Here is a 12,262-nt window from a genome sequence, read left to right on the forward strand (position 1 = left end):
CAGAAAGAGAATTTAAGCTATGTGTGTCTCAGAAAAACAGTACAACATGCTAATTTGACCAGATCTTCCAAAAGAAAGGAAGCCAAGTGCAAATTACATTTACCTAATTTAGCTCAAGAATGAAACTTTCAGTTTTGGTAACTCTAACACATGTTATGTAAGAGATCATGAGTATAAGAGGGAGAGAAAAAGGGCAAAAGAGGTTGTAATTAAAGTAAATCTTCCCAGAACCCTGGATTGCACCAGGAACGTGGCCAGAATAAGCAAGGCTACTGACTTTTGCCAGGGTCATGTTTAGAGGTTACTTTATCATAGCCCTTGCTTGAAAAACATAATTTGAGCAAAGAAGAGCTCCCAATGTTCAGTGATCTCCATGTGCTTCCCATTAGGGTCGGAAGAAGAAATGCTGTGGTATCCTCCGCAAATGGAATGGAATGGGAATTTTCAGATCTCTTTCCGACTTGGCAAGAGATGCCACGCTGGACATCAGGAAGATCCAGCTATTTCTAGAGTACAGGGACACACAGTCACACAGAGTCACCTAGGAACCATCGTGAATGGTTACTTAGTCACTCTTTTTCTGTGTAGGAAAGCATCTAGCTCAGCTCAGAATGGCTATCTACCTTAATCTAAATAACATCATCATTTTAATTTAAATTTATTTATTTTTATTTTATTTATTTTTGGCTGCGCTGGGTCTTTGTTGCCGCGCACAGGTTTTCTCTAGTTGCGGCGAGCGAGGGCTACTCTTCGTTGCGGTGCACGGGCTTCTCATTGTGGTGGCTCCTCTTTGTTGCGGAGCATGGGCTCTAGGCGTGGGGGCTTCAGTAGTTGTGGCTCGTGGGCTCTAGAGCGAAGGCTCAGTAGTTGTGGTGCCCGGGCTTAGTTGCTCTGCAGCATGTGGGATCTTCCCGGATCAGGGCCATGTCCCCGGCATTGGCAGGATTCTTAACCACTGTGCCCTCGGGGAAGCCCAACATCATGATTTTGAAAGTCTAAAATATTAGACAAGCAAAATATTATTAGTGAGTTCCTTTGCTAGCTGAGCTCAGATTTGGAAGCTCCCTGAAATGGCCTGTCAAATCTTCACTTATTCACCCAGCCCTACTAAGAGAGCATGACAGATCACATAGGAGTGTCAGTGCCCTTCCCCACCTCCCATCGGCAACCAGGGTAGTGTGAACACCAAGCCAAGTGTAGCATCAATGTCAGTTGCTTATCCAATATCCACTTCCCTCTTTTTCCTCACTAAACACTTGTCCAGATAAATATTCTCTTTCCCAGCCCATAAAACACAAGTAGATATTTGCCTGGGAGTTCTGATAAAGCCTCTGATTTCCTGTTAAAAGGAGACAGAGATAACACTCTCTTCCTGCTTTCAAAGCACATGTGATGTCTGAACTATGGCAAACATCTTGGAACATCTTGAAACATGAGGCTATAAGGATAGCAGAGCAGAAAGATACAATGACCTGGGTCCCTCGTGGCATTGTGAGCTGCAAACAATGCCAACAATCACCTAACTCTGGATTTTTGTAATGTGTGAAAAAGAATCCTCTATTTGTTGAAGTTACTATTGTTTGGGTTTTCTATTACTTGCAGCCAAATATATCCCTAACTTATATACCAAGTCTATTAACAGAAGCTCAATTAGGGATGCTCAGAGAAAAGCCAGTCTCAGGCTACTAGTAGTAGAGAGATAATAGTTTAGAAGAGGTAGCAGATAGATTTTTCTCCCCCTTTCCAAATGTTCCTTCATTTCCCCTGCAACATCCTCAAGAAATTTTGGACCAGTCATAGAAGATGGAATTAAAAGTTCCCATTTTAAAACATCAGTCCTGATACATGACATACCAACATTATGACTTCATTTTTTTGAATCATGAAGTTTCTTCCAATACTAAGAATCATCAGCATCTATCCTACCCATGTTAGATCTCAGCAAAGTTTGTAACTTAAGAGGCCTGGTCAGTTGAAAATAAAAGAAGTCTCACACTTATTTATAATTTTTAATAAAAGAAGATACAACTTTATTACATCAAATTTTATATAATCTGGTCTCCATTATGAAAATCCTATCTTTAAATTCCAGCTGGAAAAGGAGTATTCACCTTTTATTACTCAAGTTTAAGACTCAGGTATAAGACTTTCATGTGGATTCCGTAATTATCTTTTGCAAATTGTATTTTTATATGATATTGACTACAGTCATTTTCCGTGTGCTAACATGTAGGTTTCTATAGGCATAGATCATATTTCTGTTTAAAAAAAAAAAACTCTCCAAACTGGTAACATCTGGTTGATGGACTGGGTTATGGATGTTTGCACCTGGAGCATAGCCAGACCCGAGGCGCATGCAAACATACAATTACACTCGATCCATCACATCAAAGCCATTTTCTGTCCTGGCTCCAATTTTGGTTTGGCACATTGTTTCTTCTTGTTCTGCTCTAAAACTCTCCAATTGTACTTAGAAGAATGGGTACAAATGGGCAGCTTGCTTACCTTCCTTTAACTCTCCCATTTGGAGAAGTGCCCACCAAAGAATTTAGAAATGAAACAAATTCATCTCTTAAACATTTCTATTAATGATAATAGCCACCAATGGCTGAGATATTTACCAGGTGCCAAGAGTGGTTCTGAACTTGATACAGACATCATCTCCTTTAGCCCTCACAAGTCTGGGAGGAGACCTCAGTCTCCTGATACTCAGTCCTTCACGCATCCAGTCAGCGTGTGTTACGAGCAGCCGCTGGGCTGGACTCTGGGACTGCAGTAGAGAACAAGGTAAACCCAATGCTCCCTGCTCTACGCTGGATCCGCCCTCTACATGTACACGGAGACCTCATGGAGTCTAATGCGGGGGGAAGAGACATCACAGTGCAGCAAGACTGAAGAAAGAGGGAAACACAGAGCACAGGAGGATCCCTAACCTAGGGTGGGGCGGGAGGCAAAATCTCACTCAGAAAATGATGTTTAAGCCTAGACATTCAGGGTTATTCACTCAATGGGGGAGGAGGTACCGGTGCTGGGGATGACATCATTCCAGGCAGATGAGACAAGATGTTATTGGATCACACAGGGGCAAGACAGGGCCAGACAGCACTTCCGAGGGGACTGAAAAAGAGCACTATTGCTGGAGCTAAGAGAACCAGGGATAGAAGGGTGAGAGGGACCAGATCTCATGGGCCGTGCTTGGGACTTTATCCTAAAGGCAAGGTGAAGCTATCCAGAGTGGTAGCTGTCAACTGTTTTGTGTGACTGGGAATGTGAGGGGGGTGGGGAGGGGGAGGGGGATGGAGAGGGAGAAGAATGATCAGATTTAAATGCAGATTCAGAGAAATTAGCACCTTTGTCCAAAGTTACTACAAAGCTAGAATCTGATCCCAACGTGCTTGATTCCCATCCTTTGCTCTTAACCCATCATTCTCTACCATCTTTTAACTTTACCAGCTTCATGCTAGTCAGGGTACCTTATTTCTATCGAATCCACCAGAAGACCATTCAAAAACACATGCATCTAGTGCTTACTATGTATATAAGGTGTAGGGATTCAAAGGCCCTGCCTTCTGTTCCTTCTCCGTGGTGACAGTGGAATTTGGAATCTGTATTCTGACCCCATCCATTTGTCCATGTCCCAAGACTCATTTTTTTTTAATTTTATTTTTTTTAATTAATTAACTAATTAATTAATTATTGGCTGTGTTGGGTCTTCATTGCTATGCGTGGGCTTTCTGTAGTTGTGGCGAGCAGGGGCTATTCTTTGTTGCAGTGCACGGGCTTCTCATTGCGGTGGCTTTTGTTGTGGAGCACGGGCTCCAGGCACGTGGGCTGCAGTAGTTGTGGCATGTGGGCTCAGTAGTTGTGGCGCACAGGCTTAGTTGCTCCGTGACATGTGGGATCTTCCCAGACCAGGGCTCGAATCCGTGTCCCCTGCATTGGCAGGCGGATTCTTAACCACTGCGCCACCAGGGAGGTCCCTCATTTTATTTTTTAAAAATTTATGTACACTAACATTCGCCAATTTTTTTTATTTTTTAATTTTGGCTGTGCCGTGTCTTTGCATGCCGCAACTAAGAAGTCCTCATGCTGCAACCAAGGCCCATTTTATTTTTGACCGATAGCAACATTATGTCAGAGTGAAAGTTAACTGCAGCTGGGGGCGGTGAAGGACACCATTCTCCTGCTAGCAAAATCCCCACCGTCCGATTTAATTCTGACAAAAACCTTGGGAAGTGGGTAACCTGCTGCAAATGAGTAGAGTGGGGTTCAGAAGGTTAAGTCACTAGCCCAAGGTCACACAGGTAGAAAGTTCCAGAACTGGGAGACCAGCATCTGTCCTCTCAGAACCAAACTCTCAGGGCTACACAGTCAAGCAGGTTCTCTCTGATTAGTTCACTCCTGACAAGGGAGGTAGGGAGACAATGGGAAGAGGAAGGGGCTTAAGGGAAATTATTTTAACACAAAGAATATTGTATAAAGCGTGGTATGAGACTGTCCAATTATTCTCCATGGCTTTAAATATTTTTAACCAACCTTATTGTTATAAAGCCCCATAAAAGTCATTACTACATAGAAAGGAAATGGATTTTCAATTCTAACTAAATCCCAAAGCACATTTTTACTTTCCAATTTTTTTTTCTTTAGGTTAAAAGTTGTATCTAGTTAGGGTTGTTAGAGGATATATGATTTTGCTCAGACAAATAAGTAAGGAATAAAATATTTACAAAATTCAGAGGTAATATTTGCTTAGGTCTTTGAGTTCCTTTTTAAAAAGGCCTTAGATCCCTGTGGATTAAGCAAGCACCTCTCAGATCTTGTCTTTTCAATGCTCAGGAAAGGAATGGCTTCTATAGGATAAAAGGTATATTAAGACCTGAACTTGGGAATTTGCCTGAGTGTTTTTCTTTAGAACGAGGTTTGCTTTGGCAAGTTTTATAAAATGCTCTGAGCTTTGCACTTTAGTTTTCAGATCATCTACCCCATCATCTATCTCAACCATTTACTATAGGTTAGCAATGTTTTTATATACTCTACCTATCAGAATTAAATGGATCAGATTATGCATATATTTCTTAATATTAATTGTGCTTTTACATTGAGGAGATCTATGATACTGTTGTCATTTTTTACAATTATGTTCTTTGGAATACTGCCTTCTTTAAGTGTATGCTAACCCCTCTCCCATGTTTTTTTTTACAAGTAACTGTTGATCTTGCTAGACCATGTTTAAACAAGAAATAGTAACGCGTAGTGTTATACTTCAAAGAACTATGAATATTAAAGTGAATGCTCCTTAATTGTAAAAAAATAAAAAGAATAAAATGGATCAAAGTGATTTTGCTTATTAAAAACAATTAGATTTTTAACAACAATCAATTCTCAAATAAATGAAATTGAATCTCAAATTATATGGGAAAAAACCTGTTCCTGAAATGCTATAAAATTCAAATCTAGAGTCATTAAATTCAGAAAATTAGGGGAGAGGCTAAGGATAAGAGTTGATTACCTTATTCGGTTAAAGAAGAGTATATAGAAAATACTGGAATGGAATTATAGCATTATTCAAATTTTACTTACAAATTAGAGAAAAGGTCAGAGGGCAAAAAAGAAAAGAAAGTGTGTGTGTGCCCTTCTCCACCTCTCCTTTGTCCTCAGATAGGAAGTAGCCCCACCATTTAAAAATGGAGTCCCTAGGGAAAGGAAAAAACCCCTCGCTAAATCTCCCAGATCAATTTGGACACTCAGAATGACTGGAATTGGAAGGGTGGCAAAATTTGTTCTTTTCACAATTTAGAAACTCTCTTCTCTTAATTGGAACTAGGTCCTTTGCACGCTTATCTCATTTAATTTTCATAAGCCCAGAGGTAGATCACATATTGATTATTCCCGTCTAACTGATATTATTCTGAGACACAATCAATCAAGTAACTTACCAGAAGTGACTCAGTTAGTAAAGGCAAGATCTAGAATTAGTCTCAAGTCTTTTTTCTTATTTTTCCTTCCTGTCCTGAATATAGAAATATAGGCTTTTATCAGTTACTTTCTGGCAATAAATTATTTCCACAAGAGAATAGATTGCTGAAAAGCATCCTTTAACGGTGATGGGTAGAGACAGATCCTATAGGGGAGGTTGATTTGTAAGCTGGGGACTTTCTGGGACAACTGGCCAAATAGAGATGAGGGGAGGGTACCAGGAGGTGAGAGAGGGATCCTGTAACATACGGAGGTGGGAAAACATTTTGTCACTTTTCCCTGGACCCTAGAGACCCATGTACCATTGTGAACATCATTTTGGTGTTTCCTTTGACATGCTGTGTCCACACTTGTGCCTGGCATAGCATACAAAGGGAAAGCAGCTGTCCTAGTATAGTAGAATACGTAACTGAGGACCTCCATATAACTGCTATTTCAAAGGGCAAATAGTCTTTCAAAAATGATAGCAAATAATAAGAACTGTCATTTATGAAGTGCTTATTACACATCAACTATCATCAATTTTTAATGATTAAAAATCATTAACGTTTAATGAGTTCTCCCTATGTACCAGACACTGTTCTAAGACCTTTGCATATATTATCCCACTCAACTCTCACAGTTATTCAATCAAGTAGATACCATCACTATCCTCCTTTATAGAAGAGGAAACGAAGGCATAGGCCGAAGAGCTACTTGTCCAAGAACACAGGAGCCAAGCCCGGGGATTTGACTCCAGTGACTCTAAATGATTTACATGTTTTATTCAAAAGATCTGTGTTGACTCCCTCCTACATGCCAGACTCTGAGCAAAAGGTGACAAAAACCCTGCCCTCCTGGAACTTACAGTCTAGCAGGGAGAGACAGCAGGCAAGTGATTGTATAAAGAAATGCGTAATTGCAACGGTGCTGGGAACTCTGAAGGGTTTACAGTGCTATGCCCTAGTTTCCTTTAGTCATCACAACAACACTATTCCTATTCTTCACTGCAGAAGCAAGGTTTAGGGAGAGAAAGAAAAAAATATTTAAGCGCTTGGCTGAGGATAATCGACTCAGACCCTTCCAAGTTATGATTCAATTATTTCTTCCGGGGGCATGTCACATTTTAGTTGCCATTAGCAAATCATTTAGCTTGCAAGCCTAAGCGGTAATTTTACGTGCACATTAAGAGTTCCAGAACACGAGTTTTACTTTAGCACAACTTGCCCTGTTTTTATATGCAAAGATTTCCTACTGCTTACATAGCAGAGGCCAGGCATTTAACTGGCCACTCACATGGGCACACCGGCAAGAGACACTCAGCCAGGGAGTCCGTGCTTATACTTTAAATTTTCAACTGTTTTGTGGAGTGTAGACTTTGGATTAAAGACTGTTTATTTCTGTTCAAAGCATTGGAAATAAAAGGTTTGTGCAGATGTTTTAAGGACACCATATAGATCATTCACAAACTTTTGTGGTCAGTTGAGCCACTATAGTCAGGACCAATGACTCACTCTGAACTAGGTTTTGTTGGTTCTTAAAATATTGTTTCAGTCCTGTCCTCAGCAAAGTTAATGTGTTCATCACAAACACTGCTAGCTGGGGAAGCGGTGGTGGGGGTGAGATTGTGTGAAATATTCCACGTGACCAAGTCTGTTTCCAATGTCCCAGTCATTCCCAGGCTACTTTTGACCCAAGGAGCATTCTAAGCTGGGAGACACCTCGAACTGGAGCCTCTGGTCCAAACCCTTCATTCCATGAAGGAGAAAGCTGAGTCCCTGATATGACCAATGTCATGCGCCTGCTGGTGGCACAGATGTGCTCAGAATGCCAGCCTCCTAACAGCCACCATCCACATCTCCTTACTCATGCCGTGCTGAGTCCTGGACTGAGACTCCTAATTCTCTTCATTTCCTTTGATGTTATTGTTTCTTCTCTTCCCACTCTTTCAGCCCTGAAGTGTTGTGTCACAATCATCTAAAATGGCGTGTATTAACCCACTGACAATGGCTTGTAGAAACTGCCAACTAAAGCATGAGTTATGTAATTCTACTCTGTTTTCCAAGGGTATGGAGTTTTAAACAGAAAACACTTAATGGAGGGAGACATAAAAAGGCATAGACAAGGAACATGGGAGAGCCTCATAAATAGATTTTACAAGACACCTTAATGTTCTGTGTAAGAAAAGAATATATTGGATGGTGATAAACGTGACAGATGTGGGAGCTGTGTATTTCAGCCATGAACGGGGTCAGGCAGAATTTAGTTGCTTTTCTAATTTGTCAGGGAAGATTCAAGAGGAAAGGGAGGATTTCAAGTATGAAGGCGGGGGAACGTTTATGAATGCTATCAGGATGGGTGATCTGGCATAGGCAAAAACTTAAATCTGTGCTGTCCAAAATAGTAGCTATTGGCCACATGGGGCTAAGTTGAAATTATTAAAATTAAATAGAATTTAAAAATTCAGTTCCTCCATTGCACTAGCCACATTTCAAGTGCTCAGTAGCCACATGACACTAGTGGCTATTGTATTGGGTGGCACAGATATAGAACATTTTCATCATTGCAGAAAGGTCTTTGGGACAGCATTGACATAAAAGATGTATCGTAGTAGGGGAGGAATGGATGAATGGAGAAAGGGGACCATAAAGTAATGTTTACCAAAAAATAAGGTTGTACTAGTTAAAGAGAAACAAGGGAGATGGGATACACTGAAGTCATCCAGAGAAGGAACCTAAATTAGGTTTGCTCTTAGACTCAAGGCATTGGCTAAATTTTAAAAAAAAATCGTGTGTCTCTGGGCAGAAAAAACCCTGTGGTTTTATCTGGTAGATATTCCTTTGTACAAAGAAAAGTATACCTTCCACCAAACTATAAAACAGTAAAACGATCAGTGGTTTCCAGGGCCTGGGGAGGGGAAGTAAGGGAGGGAGGTGTGGGGAAGTGAAACACAGGGAGTTTTTAGAGCAGTAAAACTCTTCTGTATGATACAAACGTGGTGAATACAAGGCATTACATATTTGTCAAAACCTGTAGAATGTACAACACAAAGAGGGGACCCTAATGTAAACTATGGACTTTAGTTCATAATAATGGATTAATATTGGTTCATCCATTGTAACAAATGTACCCCAACTAATGAAAGGTGTTGGTAATAGAGGAAACGAGAGGTGGGGTGGGAGGGAGTGCGTGGGAGCATGTGGGAACACTGTAATTTCTGTTCAGTTTTTCTGTAAACCTAAAATGCTCTAAGAAATAAAACCTATGAATTAACTATTTCTCATAAAATAGTTTCAAGCACTCTAAAAGTCTTCATTTTCACATAAACACTGAGATGACAATAAAACGCATTAATCTAGTGTCAGCTGATAACCTAATGTGATTGTGTCAAGATATATATATGTATATAGACTTGTCGTGTAAAAAGAAAACAAAACAAAACAGTGTACCTTCTTCCAGCTGTCCACAGCACAGTGTCACGCACTCCTCTTGGTGAGCAGAACACAAGCTGGATTTCAGTCCACACTTGCCGCCTTCCTGAGGCGTCTTTGTGCAGTGCACGAACTGCACAACTGTACACAGTGGCTCTAGTGGACCCCATCCATTGCTATTGTGGGGCTCCAAACAGTGACTGGGGACAAAGAAGGACCCTCTCTCTAGGGTGCCAGTGACTGACTGGAGGAAGAGTCTGTTGAGAATAGATCACAGTAAACTATATGAGAAATAAAGAGCCCAACACTCAGAAGCGCCAGAAAAGTTGAGTGGTAAGATGCCAAAAGGGACACAGAAAACAAAGCCAGGAAGACAGCAGCCAATACTGTACCTTGAAGCCTACATCTGAGATGCAGCAGCAGTAGCAGCAGCTCCCTCTCTGAGCTGGAATTCGGAGCTGATAGTGGTCTTGGCGAACTCAGTTCTGCACGGTGAAGGGCCGGGTATCTGGTGGGAGAGACAGCTTTGGGAGAGAGGGTTAGGATTTGAGGATGATCACCCCAGGAGGCCATATATGCTCCTATGGCATAGGCTGGGGGCTGGAGGGAAAGAGGAGAAGAAAAATGCATCCCAGCAATGCCTGGAATGCATCAGCTGTGCGAAACAAAACTCCTGGGAAAACCAAACTGTGTCTTGGATTGTGGTTCAAGGAACTAGTAAGGGGATACAAAGCTTTTCCTTCTAAGCTATCTGTGCGAGCCCAACCCAGGTTAGGAGTTAGCAACGTGCTTCAGATGTCAGCGTGAAAGGAACTGATGGGGCCAGTCTGACCTTCTAGTATTTGAGTAATCCTGAAAAGAACCACCTGTCACAATAGGTAACCCTAGCAGCCAGCTTCACGGAATGACTGGGAAGGGAAGCTGAGTTGTGATACCGGCTCATTCTCAGCCACGAGGGGGGTCTCTTCGGAACAGGAGTGGAGCGCTGTGGAAAATGTCTACTGCCCCTGTGTGTCTAAGTCAGATCTTCCTCAAGCCTGGCTTTGGATCCTGCATCCTAATCACCCTGGGATACTTATTATCAAGGCAGACTTCCCAGGGCCCAACCCGGACCAAATGTATCTTTAGAGATGGAGTCTGGGAACCTGCATTTTCATCAGCTCCCACAGTGATTTTTAGGTTCTCGGAAGTTTGAAGGTTATGGATAGAGACTGGTTCTCCTCAAACTCTAGCGTGCATTAAAATCACCTGGAGGTGATTGTTAGCACAGATGCTGGCCACACTTCCAGAGCTGCCGATTCAGTATCTGGGGTGGAGCCAGAGAATCTACATTCCTAACAAGTTCCCAGGTGATGCTGTTGGATTTAGGGCCTGCACTTTGAGAACCACAGCAGCACGTAGAGAATCTCTCTTCACCTGGTAATTTCTTAAAAGCTACGGAAGTAGAAAATTCCACTTACCATTCATCCGCATAACTGAACTAGTTCCTACCACCTTGTTATTCAGGTGACTAATACCCATGACCTCTTTCTCACCTTGTTAGATAACTTGGAGCTTTAAATTGACAACATGAAAAGGGATCTCACCTGGCCAGCCCTAATCTTGTCTCTTGTCCTGCTTCCAAATGTTTATATTATTATCAGCCCTGTCCTTTTCTCCTGTTTGGTGGTGACCTGCAGAAAACCATTCAGCTTTGTGTTACTCTGGGCTTCAAGAACTAAGATCAGCCCCTTTCTTTTTTTTTTTTTTTTTTAATTTATTTATTTATTATATTTATTTTTAGCTGTGTTGGGTCTTCATTTCTGTGCGAGGGTTTTCTCCAGTTGCGGCGAGCGGGGGCCACTCTTCATCGCGGTGCGCAGGCCTGTCAGTGTCGCGGCCTCTCCCGTTGCGGAGCACAGGCTCCAGACGCGCAGGCTCAGTAGTTGTGGCTCACGGGCCTAGTTGCTCCGCGGCATGTGGGATCTTCCCAGACCAGGGCTTAAACCCGTGTCCCCTGCATTGGCAGGCAGATTCTCAACCACTGCGCCACCAGGGAAGCCCCAGCCCCCTTTCTTTACTTGCCATAAAGAGATACCCTGCAAAAAAAGAAAAATGCTTAGAAAAAAAGAGAAACCTGAAAATATTCTGAAATTCAAAAAGTGTTATTTTGGGGAGTCTTCTGGGACAGGATGTCCCCATCATCAGCTAGAGGAAGCCCAGCTGCTGACGAACACTATTTTGCCTTGCACAGATCAAAGAGAGCCATTTATTGAAGGAAGGGATGGAAGTATTTGCTGGGGCCCTTCTGCAGACTCCTCATAAACAGGATAGGCCCTATCAATGAAAGCTTATGTGCAGCCGGGCCACCATCCCCAGGAACAATGGAGCAGCAAGCGCAGTGGATGGCAAGGAAAGAGCCTCGGTCCTGACAAGATTGTTCTGCCAAGAGAACGGCTGTAAACAGGATTAGCTGTAATGAGATTATCAACTCAGGACCTGGAGGTCTGAGCTGGACAGTTCAGTGTTGCATAAGGAAAAGACACAGAAGTAGCTTGTAGGGTGAGAGGATTACAAAGCAAGGGGCAGGGGCTTTCCCTTCCTGGATCCCTCTGGACCAAGGATGCCATCTCTTGTGGACAGAAAAATTAGTGTGCTTGCAAATATTGCTTTGCAAGAGCAGAAGAACCTGCAGCTAAAGGCTTAAAGAAGTGGTTCTCAATCAGAGGACACAGGCAATGTCTGGAGACATTTTTTGGTTGTCACAACTGGTCGGGGGGTGCTATTAGCATCTAAGGACAGAGGCCAGGGAAGCTGCTCAAAGTCATACAAGGCACAGGACAACCTCCCCCTTCCAACAAAGAATGACCCAGCCCCGAATGCTTGAGAACACCTGT

General features: G+C 42.4%; 1 long non-coding RNA gene across 3 annotated transcripts in view; it reads right to left on the reverse strand.

Moving 5' to 3' along the window:
- Positions 1 to 679: 679 nt before the first annotated feature.
- LOC132363569 (uncharacterized) overlaps positions 680 to 12,262 on the reverse strand; it is a 181,645-nt gene continuing 170,062 nt past the window's right edge. For 2 of the 3 annotated variants that reach the window (XR_009502608.1, XR_009502610.1), the window contains exons 4-7: positions 10,973 to 11,464; positions 9,779 to 9,910; positions 9,405 to 9,643; positions 680 to 995 (exon numbers count right to left, since the gene is read on the reverse strand). This is a non-coding gene — a long non-coding RNA (uncharacterized LOC132363569). The remainder of the gene's footprint in view (positions 996 to 9,404; positions 9,644 to 9,778; positions 9,911 to 10,972; positions 11,465 to 12,262) is intronic. The other variant, XR_009502609.1, reaches the window with a different exon arrangement.

This window comes from Balaenoptera ricei, chromosome 3 (assembly GCF_028023285.1).
Source record: "Balaenoptera ricei isolate mBalRic1 chromosome 3, mBalRic1.hap2, whole genome shotgun sequence".
Classification (NCBI taxonomy): domain Eukaryota; kingdom Metazoa; phylum Chordata; class Mammalia; order Artiodactyla; family Balaenopteridae; genus Balaenoptera; species Balaenoptera ricei.